Raw genomic sequence first — 27,178 nt, 5'->3', positions numbered from 1 at the left:
TTGTCCTGAATTTTTACACTCACCGTCCTGAATTTGCACCAATGCCAGTTGGTCACCCTAGCGCCGATTGGCAGGTCACTGCCTTTGTTTCATGCACGCTCGGTGCTCAGCAGTCAGGCGGGGAGGGCAGCTTGCCTTTTATGCTACGGTGAACCTCCTTGTGTACTGCAGCTGCCGGTAACTTTGGGGACTCAGCTACTGGTGTGGCGCTTGCTACCAGCGGGGTTTTACCATTAGTAGGAGCGACTTCAGAGTCTTGGGTGTGCAAACTTCATTCATTATTAATTTATTGATCGTGGCGACGTGGTCGCACTGCTGATTTTATTTATTTGCACACTTCAAACTGGCCGCGGCAGCCTTCCTCCTGCTGCGGGCAGGCTATCCGGGTTTCAGGTGTTGCAGGAAACACGGAGATGTACGCAGTCTCTTCGCCCTGCAAGTAGCTTTCGCTGGGCGCCAGGTTGCCTGGTTTGTGTGCGCGCCTAACTCCTTATCATCGGGCACCAGGCTGCGCATCGCTGGGATTGCTAGGTTTGGTCTCTCAGTGTCGGGGCAGCTTGCAGATGGTCGCTGGCGCCTCATAGCCGGAGGAGGCACTGGGTCACTGGCCACTTTCACCTCACTGCCACTCCGACTGTACGGTCACACTTGCCTCCTTTTGCGGCTGTGATCGCCTTGACCCTGGGGAAGCGGTGCTAGTAGCAGGGCGAGGTTTGCACGCAGTTCACCCATGTAGCCTTGCTTTCCCTCACCACCTCACCTTGATGCGAAGCTGTCAGTCTTTGCCCTGTGACGCTGCGGCCACTTCAGAGGCTACAGCCACGTTGCTGCGGGCTGTGCTCGTTGGTGCTTCGGGCAGTGGGTGAAGGGGGGGGCGTACTCGACAATGTGGCAGCACTTCACCTCTACTCTCCCATGTCGTGTGCAGGCCGGCGGCTGCCTGGTCATGCATTGCGGGAAGACAGGTACCGGTACCTCGGCATATATTTCCTCTCGGGGGTTCGACAGATGCAGCCCGTGTGCACGCGGGGTCTGGACCCGCTCGTCGCCATTGTGGTGTTGGGCCTCAGGCCCACATCTCCGAAATAATGGACACGGACACCTGGTGATTGTAGGTTAGTGACTGACCTCGAGCACGTGCACTCGGGCTCTTTTATTAACGGGGCCACGTCACTCGTGGCACCCGTGATGGATGGGTGTGGGGGTGTAGTGTGTCCAGCCCTCGAGGGAGTGGCTGGGAATACAGCTTCCTGCGGGACACTAGAACGTGTCTCGCAGGACATTACAGCCCTCCGTGTCCAGCGCCCCGGGGACGAGGTGACCACAGCTCTGTCTAATGATCCGCGCCGGAGCCGCCTCGCAGTGCAGGACAGGAGTGAGCAATCACACCGGAGAGGACACTAAGTTCACAGGGCATCGCACGCATCTAGCGCTTGCTCAGTTTACTTAAGGCTTGTCACTATATACCCACTGGTCGCTGTGATGATTTACTCAATGCAAATTCCCTGCATTATATGGCTTCTTATATTTACTTTGAACGAACTGGATTTCATCACCTGCCTTTTATGGCGTGATTTTCCCTTGTGTGTTAATAAAACTGCGGCCTTTTTGTCTGTGCTCAGTTCTTTTAGGCTAAAATCTCGCACATAAAGATTATCTTCTGAATTGAGGAGTGAAATTCTATATATTCGGAACCGAGTGCGTTATTTCTTATGTTTTCCGTGAGGTGCTTGTAAATCCTATGTTTGCCTTCAGAAGGCGGTGCTTGCTGGGTGTTCACACAAATAACTGTGAGCGCTATGCCATGAGATGGTATAGTTTCTTTATCTTTACCAGATGGGGTGTTTGTTCTCTGTTCGATCACAGATAAACGGGGCCTGTCACGTGTCCTTTCCTACTCAGCATTTCAAATGGGTAAACGGAGTTACGTTGGTTGAGCCAACTGTTCTAGTCAGCTTGTGAAAAAAATTCATGTATAATGAAAAAACAAACATAGCACAGCGCCTGCAGAATAAATCATAACCACCACTTAACTTCAATTATACATGCGCGCCTATTTCTCACAACTCCTCCACCACCTCTAGGCGCTGTACCCCAAGATAAGAATACCACCCTGGCCACTCAGGCACGACCACTTCTTTATTTGAACTGGTGTTTGCAGTTACTGGCACTTATTTTTCGAAATCAGACGTGAATCCATTGTGAGAGAGAAAAACATATAAAATGGGAAAGAAAAAGCAAGAGAAAGATGGAAAACCAGTGACAATGGGAATGATGAAAAATAACCCGTATGAGTGAGGTAACAGGAGTATTGAGCATGTGATGGTGGATGAAAGAGGCATGCAGTGGAATCAAGACTATGAAGCCTTGGTTTTCAGCAGACCAACATTCGATTGCACATGACACTACCTTTGACGCACACACTTATTCTTTTACGGAAAAAATATTACACAAAACACAAAAATGCTTCCCACAAAGACGACAACATTTCCAACCACGCACTCCAGCAGGTATAGCCCATGCACTCCACCACGTATAGCCAATGCACTCCACCAGGTGCAGCCCACGCATGCACTCCACCAGGTGTAGCCCAAGCATGCACTCCAGCAGGTGTAGCCCACGCACTCCACCAGGTATAGCCCATGCACTCCACCACGTATAGCCAATTCACTCCACCAGGTACAGCCCACACACGCACTCCAGCAGGTGTAGCCCACGCAAACCAGCAGGTGTAGCCCACGCACCCCAGCATGTGTAGCCCATGCTCCCCAGCAGGTGCAGCCAACACACTCCACCACGTATAGCAATGCACTCCACCAGGTGCAGCCCATGCACTCACTCCAGCTGGTGTAGTCCATGCATGCACTCCAGCAGTTGTAGCCCACGCACCCCAGCAGGTGTAGCCCACGCACCCCAGCAGGTGTAGCCCAAGCACCCCAGCATGTGCACCCAATGCACTCCACTAGGTGCAACCCACACATTCCAGCAGGTGTAGCCCTTTCGCCTAAGCAGCTGTAGCTCACGCACGCACTCCAGCAGGTTTAGCCCACGCATACACTCCAACAGGTGTAGCCCATGCATGCACTCCAGCAGGTCTAGCCCATGCACGCACCCCAACAGGTGCAGCCCATGCATGCACTCCAGCAGGTGTAGCCCTTGCACACACTCCAGCAGGTGTAGCCCATGCATGCACTTCAGCAGGTGTAGCCCATGCACGCACTCCAACAGGTGTGGCCCATGCCTGCACTCCAGTAGGTGTAACCCACACACTCTAGCAGGTGCAGCCCACGCACTCCAGCAGGTGTAATCCGCACACACCAACAGGTGTATGTAACCCACGCACTCCAGCAGGTGTAGCCCCTGCACACACACTCCATGAGAGGCACCCAGGCATCCTTCTAGCAGGTGTAACTCACGCACCCCAGTAGGTGCAGCCCAAGCACCCCAGCAGGTGCAGCCCACGCACTCCACCAGGTGCAGCCCACACACTTGTTTTTTTTTTGTTTTTTTTTAAATGCATCCCGTTTTACTTTAAGGAAAATGGGCTGCATTAAAAAAAAAACTGCTTTTTTTAAAAACAGTCCCAAACATGGTGGTCTGCTGAGCCCAGTAGGCCACCATACCTGGGAGGGCCTGCCATTCCCAATGGGGTCGCAAATTGCGAGGGGCTGATCCAAGTCTTGGTAATCAGTCGTCTTGACTACTGCAATGCCTTCTAACAGCAGCAAATGAAGACGTTTTGAACAGGTTGCAAGTGTGTGAGACCGGCCTTGTGGCGTGGGCCCTCCCGACCAGCAAGTTACCCTGCAACCACGCCGAACCTCGTTGATACAGCCTTCCGGCTCCCGCGGGCCAACATCCCGAGGGCCGACCAGATCCCCAACACGCATGCCCGGCCGAGGGAGAGCAAACCCCCCCCCCCAAACCAGACCGAGAGGCGCCGATCCTGTCACACCTCTGGTCTCTCCCCCGAGGGAGGTTTCGATCGACCACCAGGCTCCCGGGGAGCAGGCGCCTCGCCCGCTGGGTGTCTGGAGTCCCTCCCGGACCCACCTGAACAGATCAAAGGGCCGAGCGACAGGAAACCCCGACACACCGCCCCCCAGGCACCAGACCCCTCTCCGCGAGGACCCCGGACTTCCAAGAGGAGGGGGAGTATAACAAGGGGTGCTGAACGGACGAAAGCAGAGAAGACCTGGACTGACGAGAGCCTGCTGACCTGGTCGCGGCTCGATCGCTCCCCGAACCGAAGAACGCTACCCGAACTCTGAACCATCTGAGCCCTGCTGACGCTGTCGCGGCTCCCCGAACTCTGAACCATCTGAGCCCTGCTGACGCTGTCGCGGCTCCCCGAACTCTGAACCATCTGAGCCCTGCTGACGCTGTCGCGGCTCCCCGAACTCTGAACCATCTGAGCCCTGCTGATGCTGTCGCGGCTCCCCGAACTCTGAACCATCTGAGCCCTGCTGACGCTGTCGCGGCTCCCCGAACTCTGAACCATCTGAGCCCTGCTGACGCCGTCGCGGCTCCCCGAACTACGAACCTCCGGTGCCTGCTGAGTGACTCGCGGCCCGCTCCTCCAAGAGAAACGGCAGAGATTGCCGAGAGAAGCAACATCCCCTCAGCTCGAGGATTGAGAGCTGTGCACCGGATACCTCGCAGGGACACTGATTCAAAGACTGTCCCGCTACCCCTTTTCCCTCATCACGAGATCGCTGCCGCTTGTGGCATCAATTCTGCACCTGCCTTCCAGATCATAAAGATCCCTGACAACTACCGATAAAAGTCTATTGTCTTACAACGAATTACTGTGTGGTGTCCCTCTATCCGAAGAGAGAGTAAGCGCGGCGTGTGCGATCCTAGGTACGAGACCCTTCCAGGAAGGGCCTCCCCGCTCTTGCTCGGCATAACTCTGGGAAAGGTGGGCCTCCGGGTGGTCAGGAACGCATTCCGAAGCCTCCCCGGGGAACGCCTTCCAACATTTGGTGGCAGGCGATGGGATCCGAGCCAACACCTAGAGATCGTGCAGTAGACGGCTTACGCACTACCAAGAAGAAATGGAAGGAGAAACTTCCCTAGGTGCCGCAGGCACCAACCCGAGCACGACATTCCAAAAGGACCCGTTAGAATCTTATACGCACCGAGAACTGAAACAATTTTGCAAAGACCTTGGAATCGCTACCACCGGACTAAGCACGAAAGAGGACTTCCAGGGGGCATTAAAAACCTGGGTCGAGGCGGGAACTCCCCGGACACAAACAGAAGGAGAGCCTCCCAATGAACCTGTCAAGAATTCCTGTCATGCGAGGGGAGGAAAACGGTAACCAGCGAAAACGGACTACATCTCCCAGGATGCTTAGCGGTTGAGAGGTTATGTAAACAGGAGAGCTGTTACATAACTCAAGGAAAACACGCCCTTATGTAAACAGGAGAGCTGTTACATAACTCAAGGAAAACACGCCCTTATGTAAACAGGAGAGCTGTTACATAACTCAAGGAAAACACGCCCTATAAAGGGAGGAACCGGGAGGTACAACGCTGTCGGATATTGTGTTTACACCGACGTACCTGCTTAGTGAAGAGCAGTGTTCCGGAGTGGTGCTCCAGTAAGGCAAGAACGGAGGTAGGTCGAGTCGTTACTCCCTGGGCCGTGTCTTGCCCCATCGTCACCTGTGAAGGACCCGGAAGCTCTACCGGATAACCATTGAGCTTCGCTTTTTGACTCGGCTGAGTCAAAGCGCAGTGGCGCTTTTGCTGGTTGGAGTCGTAACTCCCAGCCCGACCAGAGATACAGGGACTGCCAGCTGTAACGCACATCAGGAGGTGTTTGCCGCGTTACAGACTCGGAAGTCCACAGGATCGATGGAGCAGCTGCTCTCGGTTCAGTCTTCTTTGCTTGTGATTGGGGTATCGGTGACGCATCACCAGGAGGTGACTCCGCGTCCCGGTGCAGTCTGAGGAAGAGGTTGAGCGGCTGCTCCCTTCAGGTAGAGACCCCGGCTGGGTGTTTCCCTGACTCCTCGATTCTCCCCAACACTCTTCGTGCCCCTCACAGCCTACCGATTGGCATTGTCGGCCATTTCATTTCTGCCCTCTGTTGGCATACGCCGGGATCGGCGTATATGCAGAGGACGGTTAGGACCATCCGTGCTGTGGGCTGGGAACGTACTTAGCCTGGAGGATTCCAGTGACTATAACCTTTGTTTATTCCTTGTATTATTTTTGCCTTCATTAAAATAACTAAACCTTCACAAGTGGTTGCGTTCTCATTATCGTGTCTGTTAAACGATCCTGAGACGTTCAGGGCGTTACAAAATATCCGACCTTAATAACACTAACTGTCTCCCGGTCGATAACAGACATGGCAACACTTGATGATGTGCTGGCTGCTTTAGCGACTGTGCAAATTGAATTGGCTGCCTCCAGGCAAGAAACAGCCGATGTCAAAGCCAGACTGGATGCTATCCAATTGGACCCGCTCACGCCCAGCACTTCCCTCACGAACCAGACCCCTGCGGTAGTAGTGGAAATGCCGGTAGCCGTCCCCTTGGCAACACCAGAGAGGTACAGTGGGGATCCTAACACAGTGCAGGTATTCCTCACACAAGTGGCGCTACATTTATCGTGCAAACCAAGGGCGTTCCCCACGAGTCAGGCTCGTGTGGCTTTCCTTATATCCTATTTGGCTGGAAACGCGGCACAATGGGCCGTACCTCTGGTGAGCAGGGACGACCCCATCTTATGTGATTGGGGTGCTTTTCGCGAGGAATTCCTGAAGGTCTTCGACAGAAGGGCTGACTCGTACACGGCGGACCGTGAAATGCTTGAGTTGAGACAGGGATCCAACGACCTGGTGCAGTATCTCAACGCGTTCCGAAGGCTGGTGGCGGAAACCAAGTGGCCTGTTGCTAAACAGACGGCGCTCTTCCATCACGTGCTGTGCGATGAGCTCAAGGACGCCGTGGCTCATATTGACCCACAACCCAAGACATGTGAGGGCCTTATCAACCTGGTATTACGGCTGGAACATAGGCTAAGTGAAAGAAAGGGGGATCATGGGAGAAAAGGAAAATCCCTTCCATCCTATGTGACAGTGGGAAGTCCTGAAACTTCCACCGCATCCAAGAGAGAACCCATGGACATCGGCGCAATACGAGCGAGCCTCACAGCCACGGAGAAAGAGTCACGCCGTAAACAAGGATTGTGCCTACATTGTGGCAAAAAAGGCCACTACGTACGTGAATGCCCTGCCAAACCGAAGACGTCACGTTATCGGGCCAACCGGTCGGTAACAGCCGTGGTGGACGTACCGGCGGAAAACTAGAGGACTCCCAGACCAAAGAAGGGGCATCTCGGAGTCACTCATCCATCCCTTCACTTTCCAACTCGGTCACTAAGGGACAACGACACCTGTTTCTCACGGTGCACGTGGGAGTGCATGACCAGTGGATACCCGTTGTGGCCATGGTGGATTCAGGGGCCACTGGCATGTTTATGGACCACAACGAGGCATGCAGGCTAGGGCTAGTGCTTCTTCCCAAAGCTGTACCCGAAGACGTCTATGCTGTAGACGGAAGGCGATTGGTGACGGGGCCCATCGGGCAGCACACGGGGGTCCTTCCGATGAGATGTGGGAGGAACCATTTGGAACAAATCGATTTTAACATCATCCGAGCGCCCCAATATGGCGTCATATTGGGATTGCCGTGGCTACAGAAACACAACCCCTCTGTGGATTGGCCAACACATCGCATCGAACTGACGTCACCGTATTGCATCCTGCATTGTGGAATAAGATCGGAATCCCTTGACGCAGATGAGAGCGGGAGTCAGACGGTGGCTACAGCGGCAGAAAAAGATGTGGCTCTCCCCCAGGCTTATCACAGTTTTGAGGATGTATTTGATGAGGTGAAGGCGGAAGTGCTACCACCACATAGACAGTTTGACTGCCAGATCGACCTGGTGCCAGGGGCCAGCGTTCCCAGCGGCAGGCTGTATGCCCTGACGGAGCCTGAAAACGTGCATCTCCGGGGGTACCTGGATAAACTCCTCAAGCTAGGATTCATCCGCCCGTCCAAGTCTCCGGCCGCCTCGCCACTCTTCTTCATCCCGAAGGCTAATGGGGAGCTGAGAGCCTGTGTGGACTTTAGGGCATTGAATGCGATAACCGTAAAGAATCGGTACCCCTTGCCTCTCATCAGTGTACTTCTGGAACAGGTCAAGAAAGCTCGTATCTACACCAAGTTGGATTTGAAAGGGGCATACCATCTGGTGCGCATGAGGGACGGAGACGAGTGGAAGACCGCCTTTAAGACCAGATTCGGCCTTTTTGAGTACCTCGTCATGCCGTTCGGTCTGTGCAACGCCCCGGCAGCCTTTCAGTACTTTTTGAATGAGGTATTCAGAGAGGAGTTGGATATCTACGTGGTCGTATATATCGACGACATCCTCATCTATTCGTCCAGTGTGGAGGAGCACGTACACCACGTCAAAGCTGTGCTCCAAAAGCTGAGGGAAAACATGCTGTTTTGTAAACTCAGCAAGTATGACTTCCACGTCACATCCGTGGAATTCCTCGGAGTGATGCTGAGTCCAGAGGGACAGGAGATGGCAGAACGAAAGATCAAGGCGGTGAAAGAATGGCCGGTGCCCCAAAGCGTGAAGGACGTCCAAAGTTTCATTGGCTTCGCCAACTTTTACAGGCGGTTTATAGATGGATTTTCAGGATTGGTGGCCCCAATCACACAGCTACTGAGGAAGTCCAAGGAGTTTGTCTGGTCCCCTGAAGCGAACAAAGCCTTTGAGGCCCTGAAAAGCGCCTTTGGTAAGGCACCGGTGTTGGCTCACCCCGATCCGGATCTCCCCTACGTGGTGGAAGCGGACGCATCGGATGTGGCGCTGGGGGCTATCTTGTCCCAACGCAACCACGACACAGGGGTGCTTCATCCCGTTGCGTACATGTCCCGCAAACTCAACGACGCCGAACTCAACTACCATATTGCGGAGAAGGAGCTTCTCGCAATCAAGGACGCCTTCACCGAATGGAGGCATTGGTTGATGGGGGCAAGACATGTGGTATCGGTGTACACGGACCATCGGAACCTACAGTTCATGACGGCCACAAGACACCTTTCTCCCAGACAGCTGCGGTGGATGATCTTCTTTGCGGGGTTCAACTTCCGCATCACATATCGGCCGGGGACGGAAAACCGGAAGGCGGGCGCCCTGTCCCGTCAATCTGCGGTTAAGGAACCATTGCCTGCGACCGAGCATTCCATCATTTCCCCGAGGATGGTATTGGGGGTTATCCAACCGGATACTTTCCTGAGGGGAATAAAGAGAGGGATCAGGTCATTCGCATGGCGGAGGTGGCTCCTCAGTCACAGAGAATGGCAGCTGAAGGACGGGATACCCCTGAAGGGCAGGTGCCTATTGATACCCACGCCTAGGCTAAGGAAACAAGCATTCATCTGGTGCCATGACTCTCCATGCGCAGGTCATTTGGGCTTTGAAAAAACGGTGGCTAGCATGGGACGGCATTTCTGGTGGCCAACCATGAGAGTGGATGTCAGGAGGTGGGGACAGGAGTGTCCTACGTGTGCTACCATGAAGGCCGACCATGGCCGAACCCAAGGGCTCTTACATCCACTTCCGACCCCGGATAGACCATGGGATAGCATATCACTGGACTTCGTGGTGGGCCTACCGGTAGACCAGGGGATGACGGCAATACTGGTGGTGGTGGATTACTTGACGAAAATGGGGCACTTCATCCCCTGCAAGAGAGTCCCTACGGCCGGGGAATTGGCGTCACTACTCCTAAAGAATGTGGTACGACTGCATGGATTACCTGGGGTGATCGTGTTGGACCGGGGGTCGCAGTTTACTGCGCAATTCTGGAAGACTTGGTGCACTGCGCTGCATGTTAAGACCGCCCTGTCCACCAGCTACCACCCTCAAACGGACGGCCAAACCGAGCGCCTGAACCAAACGCTCAAACAGTATCTGCGATGTTTTGTGGACCAGGGCAGGGAAGAATGGGTCGACTTGCTATGGGTTGCAGAGATAGCCTATAACAACGCCACTCACAGCTCCACACAGTCATCTCCGTTCTATAGCAACTATGGCCAACATCCCAGGTTCTTGCCATTTCTACATCCGTTCAGAGAGGACAGGATTCCCGCCACAGCGGACAGGGTGGCACACATAAAAGACACGTTGATGCGCTCAAGGGCTGTCCTAATAGAGGCCAAGAGAAGATACAAGGCTGCGGCAGACAGGAAGAGAAGGCCCGGGCCACTGTACCGCACTGGAGACTACGTCTGGATATCCACAAGAAACATGAGGTTTCGAAAGAACAGTGTGTTCCATCCCAAGTACATGGGCCCCTATCGAATTACCAAGTGTATGGGTCCCGTGAACGTGAAGGTGTGCTTGCCCCAGTCATTGCGGATACACCCTGTCTTTCATGTATCATTGCTCAAACCAGCACCCTCCAAGCCGTCTGGGACACCTAGGCCGGTATGCGTGGAGTCGGAGGTGGAGTATGAAGTGTCGGGCATACGGGCGTCCAAATGGCGCAGGGGGAAGCTGTGGTACCTGGTTGCGTGGAAAGGCTATGGCCCGGAGGAGCAGTCATGGGAACCGGCTGAAGGGGTTCATGCTCCGCGCTTGGTCTCCTTGTTCCATCGGCGTTTTCCTGCCAGCGCTGGACCCGTGGGGAGCCGCTGAGAGGGAGGATGTACTGTCAAGAATTCCTGTCATGCGAGGGGAGGAAAACGGTAACCAGCGAAAACGGACTACATCTCCCAGGATGCTTAGCGGTTGAGAGGTTATGTAAACAGGAGAGCTGTTACATAACTCAAGGAAAACACGCCCTTATGTAAACAGGAGAGCTGTTACATAACTCAAGGAAAACACGCCCTTATGTAAACAGGAGAGCTGTTACATAACTCAAGGAAAACACGCCCTATAAAGGGAGGAACCGGGAGGTACAACGCTGTCGGATATTGTGTTTACACCGACGTACCTGCTTAGTGAAGAGCAGTGTTCCGGAGTGGTGCTCCAGTAAGGCAAGAACGGAGGTAGGTCGAGTCGTTACTCCCTGGGCCGTGTCTTGCCCCATCGTCACCTGTGAAGGACCCGGAAGCTCTACCGGATAACCATTGAGCTTCGCTTTTTGACTCGGCTGAGTCAAAGCGCAGTGGCGCTTTTGCTGGTTGGAGTCGTAACTCCCAGCCCGACCAGAGATACAGGGACTGCCAGCTGTAACGCACACCAGGAGGTGTTTGCCGCGTTACAGACTCGGAAGTCCACAGGATCGATGGAGCAGCTGCTCTCGGTTCAGTCTTCTTTGCTTGTGATTGGGGTATCGGTGACGCATCACCAGGAGGTGACTCCGCGTCCCGGTGCAGTCTGAGGAAGAGGTTGAGCGGCTGCTCCCTTCAGGTAGAGACCCCGGCTGGGTGTTTCCCTGACTCCTCGATTCTCCCCAACACTCTTCGTGCCCCTCACAGCCTACCGATTGGCATTGTCGGCCATTTCATTTCTGCCCTCTGTTGGCATACGCCGGGATCGGCGTATATGCAGAGGACGGTTAGGACCATCCGTGCTGTGGGCTGGGAACGTACTTAGCCTGGAGGATTCCAGTGACTATAACCTTTGTTTATTCCTTGTATTATTTTTGCCTTCATTAAAATAACTAAACCTTCACAAGTGGTTGCGTTCTCATTATCGTGTCTGTTAAACGATCCTGAGACGTTCAGGGCGTTACAGAACCACGAAGCACCCCGGGGAGGAACGGCGCCCCCGAGGGGGGCCTATCCCCAGAGGAACTAGCGGACCGAGAAAGAGGTCGCAACCACGAACTAGAACTAGCAAAATTAAAAATCGAAGGAGAGCTAAAACTGGCGGAAAAAAAGCTGGCGGTGGAACATTTACGCCTATAAGGAGAACTCGAGGAAAAGAAACGACAAAGAGAACACGAAGAAAGAAAACTCCAACTGGAGCACGAACGTAGCCTGAAAGAGATCGAGCTCAAAGCGAAGAATGCGGAGGCCAGACCCTCGGAAACCCAACCCCTCTCCTCCACCGTGGAACCAGAGGTCCACATCCCCAAAGACGTGGTGAAAGAATACTATAAGAACGACGACATCCAGCAATGGTTCAATGCCTAAGAAGTCGCCATGACCTCCCACCGAGTCCCGCAGAAAGACTGGGGGGCTGGGCTGTGGGGCCGGTTCCTGAGCGAGGGGAGAGATACCCTGCTGGACCTGCCCTCCACGGTGATGAACTCCAACAGTCACATGAAAGAGGCCCTAGTAGCCAGATATGGGCTCACCCCTGAAATGTACCGGCAACGGTTTAGAGACTGCAAGAAGATACCCGGTACCACCTGGGTGGAGTACGTGAACTTTTACAGCCGGGCCTTGGACGGGTGGATCAAGGGCAGCAAGGTCTCCACCTTTGAGGAGCTGTTCGACCTAATCGCATGGGAACACTTGTCCGCTAATTGCTTTGTAGAGCTGCGCCAGCACCTCCTGGACAGCAAACTCACAGACCCTCGGAAACTGGCCGTCGAGGCTGACCGGTGGGTAAACACCCGGGCCTCCCGGGGCCCCGTGGGAGACTACAGTCGCCACAGTCAGGGACCCCCCCGCCAGAGGGGCGGAGGGAATCAAGGCCGGCCAAGGGAACTCCCGGGGGGGATCCCCGCTCAGCCCCCCCAGAGGACAACCTCCGCCCTTTCCAGCTCCACCTCCGGCCAGCACCGGGCCACCGGGGAGCCCGGGGCCCCGAGTGAGGATCACCTGTTTCCGCTGCCAACAGACCGGACACTATGCCAGCGACCCTCAATGTCCCATGTACCAGCGAACCGCCACAACAACCCCGCCGGCTCGACAAATGGCCTCCGTAACCCTGGGGGAAGAGATGGAAGACTCCGAAGAATGGGAACCAGCCGCCATGGCCTTGGTCTCCCTAGGGGACCGGGAGATGGTCCCCGGAACGTCCCTGCCCGCCAACACGAAGAAGTACCGACAGCAGGTAACGGTCAACGGTCACCGCGTCGAGGGCCTCCGGGACACGGGGGCGAGTGTCACGGCGGTTCATTGTCACCTGGTCTCCGAAGATCAGATCCTACCCGGCGCCTTTTGTCCCGTCATATCGTCAGACAATTCCGAGAGCCTCTGCCGGATGGCCCTAGTCCCCTTCGAATGGGGTGGAGTCACCGGCAAGTTAAAGGTGGCGGTTCGAACCTCCCAGCCCGTGGACTGCCTCCTGGGCAACAACCTTGAGAACTCCCCGTGGGGACAAGTGGAACGAAGAGCCCATCTCGAGATGATGGGCCTACCCGAATGGGTATGCGCCACCACGCGCTCAATGACTCTCAGAGTGCCTTCCTCCGAGGGGGGAGAAGCCATGCCGCTAAGCACCGCCACCAGTCCCGAGGTCCAGAATACGCCACCAGGGGCCAACGACCCCCTTCTGGACGAAACGACCGCTCCCGACGAAGGGTCCGTGCCTTCCGACCCCGAATCCCTGACCGAACTCGGGGACCTGCCAGAACTGGCCCAGTGGCACTGTGAAGGAGGCCCCTCCCGTGAAGAATTCTGCCAAGAACAATCCACCTGCCCGTCCCTCATTGGACCCCGACAACAGGCCGAGGCCCAAGCAGCAGGAGACCGGACCGGCACCCACTGGGTATACTGGGAAAACGGCCTCCTGTACAGCGAACAGAAGTCGGCCGAGTTGGGATCGGCCCGAGTACTAGTGGTACCCCTGCGCTTCCGAAGTCTCCTCCTGGGCCTGGCCCATGATGTACCCCTGGCCGGACACTTAGGCCAAGATAAGACCTACCAACGACTCGTCACCCACTTCTATTGGCCCAAGATGCGAGCAAATGTGGAGGCCCACTGCAAGTCCTGCCCCACGTGCCAGGCCAGCGGAAAGAGTGGGGGGAAGCGCAAGGCTCCGCTGCAACCCTTCCCAGTCGTCAGTACCCCTTTTGAGCGGGTAGGGATCGACATCGTGGGACCACTGGACCCCAAGACAGCCCAGGGCCACCGGTTCATCCTTGTCCTGGTGGATCATGCCACCCGTTACCCCGAAGCCATCCCTCTCCGCACCGTGACGGCCCCCGTGGTAGGCCGGGCCTTGATGGGGATCTTCTCCCGCGTGGGGTTCCCCCGCGAAGTCGTGAGTGACCGGGGTACGAACTTAATCTCCCGATATATGAGGTCCCTCTGGCAGCAGTGCGGAGTATCGTACAAGTTCACCACCCCGTACCACCCCCAAGGAAACGGCCTAGTCGAGCGCTTTAACAAAACACTGAAAGAAATGATCATGGGCCTCGAGGAACCCCTACGCCGGAGGTGGGACGTCCTCCTCCCATGCCTCCTGTTCGCCTACCGGGAGGTTCCACAAAAATCCCTGGGGTTCAGCCCATTCGAACTACTATATGGACACCACGTCCGGGACCCCTGAGCCTGGTCAAGGAGGGTTGGGAAACGACTCCCCGGGGGACCCCTCCGGATGTGTTCCAATACATCCTGGCGCTCCGCAACCAGACCCGGAAATTCCGAGAACTCGCAGAGGCGAACCTCGAAGCTAGCCAGGAAGAGATGAAGCGCTGGTATGACCAGAATGCTACGCTGGTCGAGTTTCAGCCGGGCCAACAAGTCTGGGTCATGGCCCCGGTGAAACCCTGCGCCCTCCAAGATAAATGGACTGGACCCTTCAAGGTGGTCGAGCGGAAGAGCCAAGTCACCTATCTCGTCGATGTGCAGTCCCCGCGGAACCCCCTCAGGGTTCTCCATGTGAACCGCCTCAAACCCCACTTTGTACGGAAAGAATTGAGTTTGATCCTGGCCACCGACGATGGGGCCGAAGAAGACACCGAGCCCCTTCCAGACCCCCTGGGGGCGAAAGAGACCGATGGTTCCGTGGAGGGGGTGAGACTATCAACCACCCTCACAGCCCAACAGTCCGACGACTGCCGCCAGCTACTAAGGCAGTTCGCGGACCTCTTCTCCCTAACCCCTGGGGTCACCAACTGGTGTGTCCACGACATGAACACCGGCGACAGCCCGCCAGTGAGACACCGGGCCTATCGGGTCCCTGATCGGGTCCGAACCTGCACCTAGACCGAGGTGGCGAAGATGCTGGACCTCGTGGTGATTGAACCCTCCGACGGCCCCTGGGCCAGCCCGGTAGTCCTGGTTCCGAAAGCGGCTACCCCGGGTGTCGCCCCCGAGCTGAGGTTTTGCGTGGACTACCGAGGGCTCAATGCGGTCACCCGAGCGGACGCTCACCCTATCCCCCATGCCGACGAGCTCATTGACCGCCTCGGGGCCGCTCGCTACCTCAGCACCTTCGACCTGACTAGTGGATACTGGCAGATTGCCCTCACCGAGGGAGCCAAGGAGCGCTCCGCCTTCTCCACCCCGGATGGGCACTACCGCTTTAGGGTGATGCCGTTTGGAATGAAGAATGCCCCGGCCACCTTCCAGCGGCTGGTGAACAGGGTCCTGTCCGGACTAGAGGGGTTCAGCGCAGCATACCTCGACGATATAGCGGTATTCAGCTCCCAATGGACCGAGCACCTCCAGCACCTCCGACAAGTCCTGCTGGCTTTGCGCCAGGCCGGCCTCACCATCAAAGCCAGCAAATGTCAAATTGGGCACGGCTCCGTAACCTATCTGGGGCACCAGGTGGGAAGTGGGCAGGTCGCCCCCCTCCAACCGAAGATCGACGCCATCTTGTCCTGGGAACCCCCCACGACCCAAACGGAAGTCCGAGCCTTCCTGGGCCTCACCGGTTACTACCGGAGGTTTATTAAGAACTATGGCAGCATCGCAGGCCACCTCACAGAACTAACCTCCAAAAAACACCCCAAGAAAGTACACTGGACTCCCTCCTGCCAGAAGGCGTTCGACACCCTAAAGGCCGCCATGTGCGCGGCGCCGGTGCTCAAAGTACCCGACTACGCCCAGGAGTTTGTGGTCCAGACGGACGCCTCGGAACACGGCATCGGGGCAGTCCTCTCCCAGTTCGACGACAAGGGCATAGATCGGCCGATAGCCTTCATCAGCCGAAGGTTGCTGCCCCGAGAACAGCGGTGGAGCACCATTGAGAGAGAGACCTTCGCAGTAGTCTGGGCCCTCAAAAAGCTACGGCCCTACCTGTTCGGAACACACTTCCGAGTACAAACGGATCACCGACCCTTGCGGGGGTTGATGCAGATGCGAGGGGAAAACCCCAAGTTGCTACGCTGGTCCATCTCCCTCCAGGGGATGGATTTCACGGTGGAACATCGCCCCGGGACGGACCACGCCAACGCGGACGGCCTGTCCCGATTCTTCCGCTTCAGCGAGGAGAACCCCCAAGTGGATGGGTAGTTCTCCCCGCCTTTCAGCTGGGGGGGGCACGTGTGAGACCGGCCTCGTGGCGTGGGCCCTCCCGACCAGCAAGTTACCCTGCAACCACGCCGAACCTCGTTGATACAGCCTTCCGGCTCCCGCGGGCCAACATCCCGAGGGCCGACCAGATCCCCAACACGCATGCCTAGCCGAGGGAGAGCAAACCCCCCCCCCCCAAACCAGACCGAGAGGCGCCGATCCTGTCACACCTCTGGTCTCTCCCCCAAGGGAGGTTTCGATCGACCACCAGGCTCCCGGGGAGCAGGCGCCTCGCCTGCTGGGTGTCTGGAGTCCCTCCCGGACCCACCTGAACAGATCAAAGGGCCGAGCGACAGGAAACCCCGACACACCGCCCCCCAGGCACCAGACCCCTCTCCGCGAGGACCCCGGACTTCAAAGAGGAGGGGGAGTATAACAAGGGGTGCTGAACGGACGAAAGCAGAGAAGACCTGGACTGACGAGAGCCTACTGACCTGGTCGCGGCTCGATCGCTCCCCGAACCGAAGAACGCTACCCGAACTCTGAACCATCTGAGCCCTGCTGACGCTGTCACGGCTCCCCGAACTCTGAACCATCTGAGCCCTGCTGACGCTGTCGCGGCTCCCCGAACTCTGAACCATCTGAGCCCTGCTGACGCTGTCGCGGCTCCCCGAACTCTGAACCATCTGAGCCCTGATGACGCTGTCGCAGCTCCCCGAACTCTGAACCATCTGAGCCCTGATGACGCTGTCGCGGCTCCCCGAACTCTGAACCATCTGAGCCCTGCTGACGCCGTCGCGGCTCCCCGAACTACGAACCTCCGGTGCCTGCTGAGTGACTCGCGGCCCGCTCCTCCAATAGAAACGGCAGAGATTGCCGAGAGAAGCAACATCCCCTCAGCTCGAGGATTGAGAGCTGTGCGCCGGATACCTCGCAGAGACACTGATTCAAAGACTGTCCCGCTACCCCTTTTCCCTCATCACGAGATCGCTGCCGCTTGTGGCATCAATTCTGCACCTGCCTTCCGGATCATAAAGATCCCTGACAACTACCGATAAAAGTCTATTGTCTTACAACGAATTACTGTGTGGTGTCCCTCTATCCGAAGAGAGAGTAAGCGCGGCGTGTGCGATCCTAGGTACGAGACCCTTCCAGGAAGGGCCTCCCCGCTCTTGCTCGGCATAACTCTGGGAAAGGTGGGCCTCCGGGTGGTCAGGAACGCATTCCGAAGCCTCCCCGGGGAACGCCTTCCAACAAAGTGGTTCAGAACACAGCAGCGCGGCCGGCCCTCAACATGCCACCTAGAACAGCTTCTCTCCCCTTACTAAGACGTCTCCACTGGCTTCCTATTCGTATTAGAATTAAATGTCAAATCTGCTGTTTAGTCCATAAAGCGCTTAACAACAGAGGCCCTAGTTACTTGCCGGAGAAACTTACACGCGATCTAATGAGCAGATCTCTGTGCTCGAGGGAGAAGGCCAGTTTTCATAGTCCCTTGGTTCAACAAACTGCTCTGGTGACAGAACTTTCTCATACCTTGCCCCACGATACTGGAATTCGCTCTCTATCCACTTACGCAAATGTGCTACTCTCCTAAAGTTCAGAAAACTCCTGAAGACGGAACTTTTTAACAGCTGATCCCGTTTAATAGCTTTCGTACCTCGGCTTGCAGCGCAGAGATACCCCTTTGGGAATGAGTCCTGCGCTTTATAAGCTCTTTCATTCATTCATTCATTGTCCTGGGCTGCATGGAAAGTGAAAGCACACTTGGCCAGCTGAATGTTGCAGGAAAGCATGTCTTGCCTGCAGTAGGAGAAACTTATTAAAGAAAATAGTGGCTACAGACTAAAAAAGAGGCACCGTGTAACAACCGAAGTAAAAGGGCCAACCCTCATAAGAGGCTACAAATGAAGACAAGGCGGTACTAAGGAGGGACTGACAAGCCTACTACCACATCATAAGCCAGCATTTACAAAGGACAATGACACAAGCATGCGCTGCCCAGGGTCGACCTAAAAACGTGTACACGCAAGCCCTTGTGTTTCTCTAGTCTCTTGATGTGGCTTGGTCACAAGTAAAAATGTATTTTTTCCTTACCATTTACATAGGATAAGACACATTCTGCACATTGTACCATGCCGTTGTGACTCCGCACATATAATGCGGCGCTAGACTGGGGTGCGCGTGCGCAGTATGCACCGTGCTGTGACTGCGCCCTCTGAACTGCGGCGCTGTTTAGCAAGCAGCTGCCTCTCGTACCAGTTCACGGTGTGCCTCAGAGTTGCCTTCCTTTGCCCGAGTGCGGCCCACATCATACAGTGGTTTGTGGTGAACTTCTCGTCCCTGGATTGCTTTTAGGAAGCATCTAGGGGTCCTTAAAGAGCCCATCTCCTAAATTAAATAAACAAGACATAGGAATGTCAGCCATCCATCGTCCATCAGATTCCAGCACTTCATAACCAGAGAGCGGAGTGACATATACTCTGATCATCATTAAAAGCGCCCGAGCACAGTTGATCTTGCGTTGCCTTTACCATCAGTATATTTTATGGCAATACATTTTATTAATGAACCTAAGGGTCTTCTTTTCTTCCTTGAAGATATACTGAAAGTTTTTTTTTTTAAATGCTTCTTTCATTCATTTTATATATTAAAAACAGAAGCATCTTAATACAAGCATTGGCAACGCCAATCGGTCTCGCCTATACGAGCTATTGATTTTGTCAATGTTATGAGCCATGTGGCACAGCAGCACACTTACTGTGCAGGAAGGCTGAAATGTAATTAAAAAAGGGCGCTATGCCGCAACTTGCCGCATCATAGCGTTTTTTTTATTTATTGATGGTGAGAGGGCAGGAGGCATGTTGGAGGAAGGAAGGGTGTGGGGAAAAAGTACTATGATGTTGCCATCAGTGTTCGTGTCATAGCACTTTTTTGTTATGGCAGGTGGGGGCATGCAACGACAATGGAAGGGGTGGGGGAAGCAACAACGGAAGGAGGGAAGGATGAAAGTAAAATAAAAAAAATGCTATGATGCTACCGGCATTGGCTGTGTCAAAGCACTTTTTTTGCTGTGAGGGTGGGTCAACACATACAATGGAGGGGGCAAGCAATAAGATGGCCAGCAGGGGAGGCAAGCAACAAGACAGACAGTGGGGGGTCAAGCTTCAACACGTGGGGAGCAAGCAACAAGACAGACAGAGGGTGGGGGGCAAGCACCAACCCGGACAGAGGAAAAGGGTAAGCAATAATATGGAGGGGGACATGGATGAGAGAGCGACACAGAGCGGAAGGTTGATAGAGAAGCACATGAGGGAGACGGCCTGAAAACACATGCACTGCACTCTTCAACTTGTCAAAACACACACAGCTTCAGCAAAGATAAACAAGCATTTGCAATGCATTAGGTCTCGCATTTACACGAGTTTGAGCTATTGACATTGCAAATAACAATGCCTATTGGCATTGTCATTTACAATGCCAATAGCTTTAACTCGTGTAACTGCGAGACCTATTGCATTGCAAATGCTTGTTTAAAGCTGCAAGAGCAAATGCAGTAGCAAGCTGGTTGAAGTGCACTCTGCTAAACTCACTGACCGTGGTAGGGTATGTGCGTGTGTGAAAGTAATCGCGATCGTGATCACATCAAAGCGGCCGTGCGGCCCGCGAAAGTGAAAGCAAACGAGTGCTTTCAGGCCTATTTCTTTAAATATGTGTTCTAGTCACATTTTATGTTGCTGCAAGTGTGTACTCTCACCCTATGGGACTTCAACGCGCTATATAAACATCCGAATTAATACACTAAATAAACACGGTAGAGAGTGTTTGTGAAATAAACAGAAGAGGTTCAATAAAGTAACAGCTGGGGGAAGGTGGACAGTCTTGGGCCTGCCCAGGGCGCCAGGGGGCAGTAGGAGGGGGAATTCATTAACAGATGTGCTTTGATTAAGCTGCCGGAGCTGGGAGTGAAGTGCCCGCTTTGAAATGAAGTCTCGCGCCGATATGAATGGGGCTCTCGATGAATTATGGAGGGCGTGTGCGGATGTGTGCTGGCCGGAAATGGAAGGCACTCAGGAGAGAGGCATTTATCCATCACTCGACGGCCTGATTGCCAGGCACTTTTGTGCACAGAGAGTGTTAAAGAGCCTGCCTGCCTCTTACCTGCGGGATCCAATGTTGATTAGAAAGTGCGTCTGACGGACCCTTGCTCCTGGACTCTTGGCCTTGGGCTGTTGTACTGTCTCTGAGCCCACTGTTCGCCGGACCCGCTTCGCGGGTCCCGCTTCCCCGGAATTGCCGCTGGGGAATCTGTGGAGAGGCTGTGCAGTCTGTGTTGTGCTGGGGCTTTTGGGCAGGGCTGCGAGCGTTTCTGCAGGGACTCCGTTTCCCAGGAGTCCCTGCCTGGCCGATTGAGAACACCTGGCCCGCTCTCCCTGTCAGCCCCGCCCCCTGCGCACAGAGTGTGTTAAAGAGCCTGCCTGCCTGCCTCTTACCTGCGGGATCCAATGTTGATTAGAAAGTGCGTCTGACGGACCCTTGCTCCTGGACTCTTGGCCTTGGGCTGTTGTACTGTCTCTGAGCCCACTGTTCGCCGGACCCGCTTCGCGGGTCCCGCTTCACCGGAATTGCCGCTGGGGAATCTGTGGAGAGGCTGTGCAGTCTGTGTTGTGCTGGGGCTTTTGGGCAGGGCTGCGAGCGTTTCTGCAGGGACTCCGTTTCCAAGGAGTCCCTGCCTGGCCGATTGAGAACACCTGGCCCGCTCTCCTTGTCAGCCCCGCCCCCTGCGCACAGAGTGTGTTAAAGAGCCTGCCTGCCTCTTACCTGCGGGATCCAATGTTGATTAGAAAGTGCGTCTGACGGACCCTTGCTCCTGGACTCTTGGCCTTGGGCTGTTGTACTGTCTCTGAGCCCACTGTTCGCCGGACCCGCTTCGTGGGTCCCGCTTCACCGGAATTGCCGCTGGGGAATCTGTGGAGAGGCTGTGCAGTCTGTGTTGTGCTGGGGCTTTTGGGCAGGGCTGCGAGCGTTTCTGCAGGGACTCCGTTTCCCAGGAGTCCCTGCCTGGCCGATTGAGAACACCTGGCCCGCTCTCCCTGTCAGCCCCGCCCCCTGCGTGTCACGCCTGACCTATAACAGTGGTGCTTACTTCCGCTACGCAGGAGCGCGCGGGAGCGTCCCGGGAGAAGCCCGGGACAAGGGCGGGACCGTCTGTGGCCGTCAGGGGCTGAAGGAGGCTGGGCTGGGCCCGCTCTTTGACATTGCGCCTTCTGACTACTTGTTACAGTACGTTCCCTGTATCTAGAGATCTCTGGTGTAGGCTTATATAGTATTGTTCTTTTTAAAGCTCGTTGGCTGCAAAGTATGTCTTCTCCTTCAAATACCACTGCCCAGATCTCTACTCAGGCCGAGGTGGGGTCAGCCATCTTGGGTCCTCTAGACAAATACTTTAGTCGGGTAACCCAAGATATTGACAAAGAGATCGCTTTGGTGGAGAGGCGCGCCGAGCGTAGGTTATCTATTGAACTCCTTAAAATTCCTTTGGAGAAACGGCCACCTCAGGGTTTCCCGGCATTGGTTCCTTCCCTGTCATCCCTAACACTGCCAGCTGTACTGGAAACGCCTTATGCTTTTCCCCCTTCACTAGAGCTGTTGGCTGGCTCGTCTGTGGGTCACGACGTGCCCATTTTGCCTTCTACCTCGTCCACTATACCAACTTGCTTACCTACAGGGCAGGTGACCACTGCCCAACCGAGTGTGTCAACTCACATGGTTAAAACTAAACCAAGTAACAAAAGAAGTGCTGCCCCGAAGAAGTGCTATCTTCCCAAACATCCGAAAAAAATAAGGAAGGTTGGAATATGCCTGCGCCCTTCCTGCGAGCCTATTGGGGCTGGCTCTGGTGGGGTTAAGATTGTCAAGGACGGAGTTGTTCCGGCTAGTCCCGTATCTAACATGAATGACCCCTCAGCGATGGTATTGGCTGAGACCTTCTCTTCTGCTCCACCCCTGCTCCTCGAGTTGGAGAGGCTGATGAGGTCTCTCCAACGAGGAACGAGTTAAAAAATTAGCTGATCGGTTAGATCATTTCGAGCAGGCTACTCTAGATAACTTTTTTCCACCAAATCCCTAATCAAGTCCCACCCTAGGACGGGGGATAGCATCAATCTTCTGAAACCAAATGGCCAGGCAAATGGTGTGTCCATCGCTGAGCCTCCTCCCCCCGTAGTCAGCATTGCAAGTAGGCCTCAGTCGAAGGGACAAATCCCTATGACTAATTTAGATTTGTCGGACCGTCCAAGTAGTAATACCACTAAAAAAAACAAGCTGCCTGATACTGTGGCTATGGGTAATAAAGATAGCTCCAAAAGTGGCAATCCTGTATCTAATGGTTCCCAACCCTCACTAAGCATTTCAACACCTCGTCTTGGCGTTCCTGTTAGGGGTAACAAAGACAGTTCCAAAACTAATAACACTGTATTGAATAGTTCCCAACCACCACCAAGTATTCCAACATCCCGTCCTGCTGCTCCTGCCATTAGCCTGCCTAACACCCTCCCGATGAAGGCACCTCGTAGGATACCTCCTATGAATCTCACCCCAGATTCTTATCCTTTCGTGGCTGTCCTCACTAATGTACCACCTTTGTTGGCCGGGCAAAGAGAATCCTTCCAGATGCTAAAAAACAAGGTAATGCACTGGTTAAAGGCAAATAGACCACTGCCCGGGGATGTGGACGGGCTGATTATTGGAGTGAGAAGGACAGACTGGATAGGTTGTACTCCTAAGCACTTGGGGGGGGAGTGTATAGTTGTTAATTTCCAAGATCCTACGGTGGCACGTCTGATTACGAAGCAAAATTGGGGCACAAGCAGTGGTGGAATTGGTGTCATTGATCTCACATTCTTTTATCCAAGACCAACAGGTGTTCTATTTGGTATGACCAGTGAATTAGGTTGCTATAACAATCTCCCCTCCCCAGGGTTTGTTCCTTTCACTGTACCCTTACAACGGGGTAACTTTTATAATGGACCAACGTACAATCGTTTTGAAGTGATGAAAGATCCGGGGTGGGTTCATTGACCAAATTCCGATTATTCCACGAACAGTAGGGAAGGTATGACCTGTTGGGATATATGTGGGAAGCCTGTGTTAACTGTTTTGACTAAAAACGTGGAATCAAATGAAATGAGAACTGGTTGGGAGACTGTGATTTTGGAGGAAACATGTGGGGAGTGTATTCCAATTTCTGGGGACTCTGGAAATGAGGAACTAATTACACTTAGCACTGTTGGCACCCAGGAGGTTGATCACAACACTGAGGATACCATCCGAGAGAGGGACGGGTATGACGGAATCTTAACAAACGACTTTGGGATGTCCTGTGTAGGAGCAGTACCCATGGACGGCCCCAGTTTAGGGAAGTTTTTTTCATGGAACATCGCGGGGTTGAATAGCAAGCTGATGTCCCAAAACTGGATGGATTTCGTCAATGGCTTTGAAGTTTGTTTATTCCAGGAGACATGGGCTTGCGACCCTATATTTCTTCCTGGCTACTTAAATTTTTCAATGCCGGCCAGTAGAGGCGCTAGGGGTCGACCGATGGGAGGCCTTACAATCTGGGTAAGGCAATGTCTTCAAATAACAATCAAAGTGGTGGATCTGGGTTGTAAGGACATCCAAATGCTAAGAATAGCCTCAGAAAAGTGGGGAGGGATAGATATATACAACATCTACGCCAGGGGCAGTACCACTGGGAGTTCACCCATTCTAGAGGCTTTGTCCACTTTTTTGGAATCGCAGTCCCTGGGTAACAAAGTTGTAGTAGCTGGTGACCTAAATAGGACTTTCGAACCATTGGATAGTTCGGATGATCCCCTAGGACAAGAGGAGGATACGCAATGGGGTGTTCCGACTTTAAATCTGGCTCCTGTTAAGCGGTGGACGAAAGATATATTACAACTGAATGCCATTTGCCTGGAACATGGGTTGAGAGCCCTAAATGGGAGGACGAAGGGCGATAGGGAAGGTGCCTGTACATTCGACAATGGTCATAACCAAAGTCGGATAGACTATGTCCTTTGCAGCCTCAATTTGTGGCAGTTGGTATGCGACATGAAAATTGAGGGTAGACTGGAAAGTGATCACAATCCCCTCTGTGTGACCCATAACTGGTGGATGGCCATATCAGGGAACCCTCAATCAAGTGACGGCCCAATGCCTACCATGGCCAATGACATGCGCAGACTTAACTGGCCGAGTGTATTGGCGAAAGCAGAATCTATGGACTTGGAGGTGGATGCTGCAATCGCTGCTATGGAGGCTGTAAACCCCGTAATCCCAGGTTCTAGGGAAATAACGGACATACACAACAAGCTCTTTTCCCTTTTAAAACCGCATTTCTTGAGGTCCCGCAAGATAAATAGGAAACAACCACCCAAACCAGCTAGGTGGTTTAATCATCAGTGCAGGGAAGCCAGGTTAAGCTTGGGAAGAGCAATCAGGAATAGGGACAGGGCAGCGATTAGCGAGGCTAAGAAGCACTACAAGGTTAGCGTATTGCTAGCAAAAAAAACATGGGACGAAAAGTATTGGGCAGAACTAAAGGAGGCCTCGGGGGCTAAGGATTCCAGGTTATTCTGGAATATTGTCAAGTGGGGTAGAGGTGGTACTCCAAATAAACCCGACAATAATGTCGCTGAGGGTGCCTGGGTGGATTATTTCAAACCCCAATATGCTGAGACTACTGAGTTTAAGGATGTGGAAGTAATTTCAGCTGTATTCCCCACTGGGAATTTATTTTCCCCTAAAGAAACTGAAGTTGCAATATGCACTGCCCAAGGGGGAAGGGCCCCGGGTCTAGATGGGATACCCTCTGATGTTTTCATAAACGATAAGGCGAGGAGGGTTAGGTATGTATTCCTTTTGGGAAACGCTATTGCGAAGGGAACGGCAGTCCCAGAGCTATGGAAGGGAGCAAATATTATACCCATATATAAAAAAGGGGAACGGTCCCTCCCGGCCAATTATAGGCCGATAAGTTTGATTGCCACTATCCAAAAAGTGGTAGGGAGAATGGTGGTAAACCTACTAATGGATTGGGTAGACGAGAACAACGCCCTGTCCCCTTATCAGGCAGGTTTTCGGCGGGCTACAAGCACAGTCGACCAGGTGTTTCGCTTTGCTCTGCTGCAGTGGGGGACAGTGGTGCTCGGCGAGGGCAGCCTGTATGTTGCCTTTGTCGACTTGCGGGCTGCCTTCGACCTGGTCCCAAGGAGAAAGCTCTGGGCAGTTCTGAGCGAAATAGGCCTTCCGGCTGAGTTACTCACCCTGATAATGAGACTGCATGAGTGTAACTTCGCCAAAGTTCAGTGGGGTATGAATGGTGAATCATCTGCCGACTTTCCGATTGAACGCGGAGTACGACAGGGGTGTGCTATGGCCCCCCTGCTTTTTTCCCTATTTATTAACGGAATTGTGGCTCGGATGCTGGATGCCAGTGTCGATGCACCTTCGTTGGCGGGCCTCAGGGTTCCGATCCTGATGTTCGCCGACGATACGCTGATTTTATCCAAAACACCGGCTGGCTTGCAGCTAGCTTTAAACATCTTCGATCTTTTCTGTGGGGAACATGGCCTGGAAGTTAATGTGGGTAAGACCAAGCTGATGGCCTTCTCACCAAAACGTAGACCCCGGCCTAAAATACTTCTGAACAATTGTAAGCTTGAGGTGGTTACTGTATTTACCTACCTTGGGGTGCAGATAGCAAACAATCTAAAATGGTCCCAACATATAGAAAAGGCGGTCCTGAGGCATCAACAGATTTCGGGGGCACTTCGGGTGGAACACAAAAAGTCTAAATCAAAGCCTATAAAACCAGTCCTGGCAGTATATGATGCCAAGGCTATTGGGTCTGCCCTATATGGGGCTGAGCTGTGGGGTTTCGAGAGGCTTTTCCCCTTGCAAATATCGGAGAATAGGTTCCTCAGGGGTATCACGGGTCTCCCTCAGAGTACACCACTAATCCCGCTTGGTCTTGATTTAGGGAGAAGATCAGTTAGTGACCGAGCGCGATTGCGCCCGATTCTCTATTGGAGATGCCTCTGGACTACCCCAGAGATACGGCATTATGCAGAGGGGTTCCTTGCCATAATTAAAGCTGACACCTTTCATAAAATAGTCTGATTAAAAAATCTTAGGACTGCTTTAGGTGACCTCGGCCTCTCCAATCTATGGGATAATCCATCTGGGGAACCCTTTCCAAGCAAAAACATAATTAAAAGCTTATATTGGGATTGGATAGATGGCAGACTCTGGAGTAGAACGAGATCAGACACAATGGCGGGGCGTTTCTTAGAAATCAAACTGTGTCCTGCATTGGAACTATACTGGGACAGTATTACTAACCCAGGGGATAGGAAGCTTTTCTTCCAGTTAAGATTAGGTGCCCTTCCTCTGAGATCACTGACGGGTAGGTGGAGGAGTTCAACCACCTCGTGCTGCCCGGTTTGTGGTGCAACTGAGGAAAATATAGGTCACTTTCTATTCTTGTGTAAAGCTTATGCCACCCCGAGAAGAGTTTGGTTAGCTCCTGTTTGTAGAAATCTAGGGACATCCAGGGGTGTTGAGGCGCTACGAATTATTTGCACCGCCACTGATATGCCTATTGTTCTAGGAACAGCAAAGTATCTGGGGTGGGCATGGTCCATTAGACGGAGGGCAATTTCTATTAATGTAATATAACTGGGGTATCAAGTGATTTCTGTGTAAATGTACACCAAAGA

This window comes from Triturus cristatus, chromosome 1_1, assembly GCF_964204655.1.
Source record: "Triturus cristatus chromosome 1_1, aTriCri1.1, whole genome shotgun sequence".
In the NCBI taxonomy this organism is placed as follows: Eukaryota; Metazoa; Chordata; class Amphibia; order Caudata; family Salamandridae; genus Triturus; species Triturus cristatus.
Note: the sequence above shows the minus strand (reverse complement) of the source record.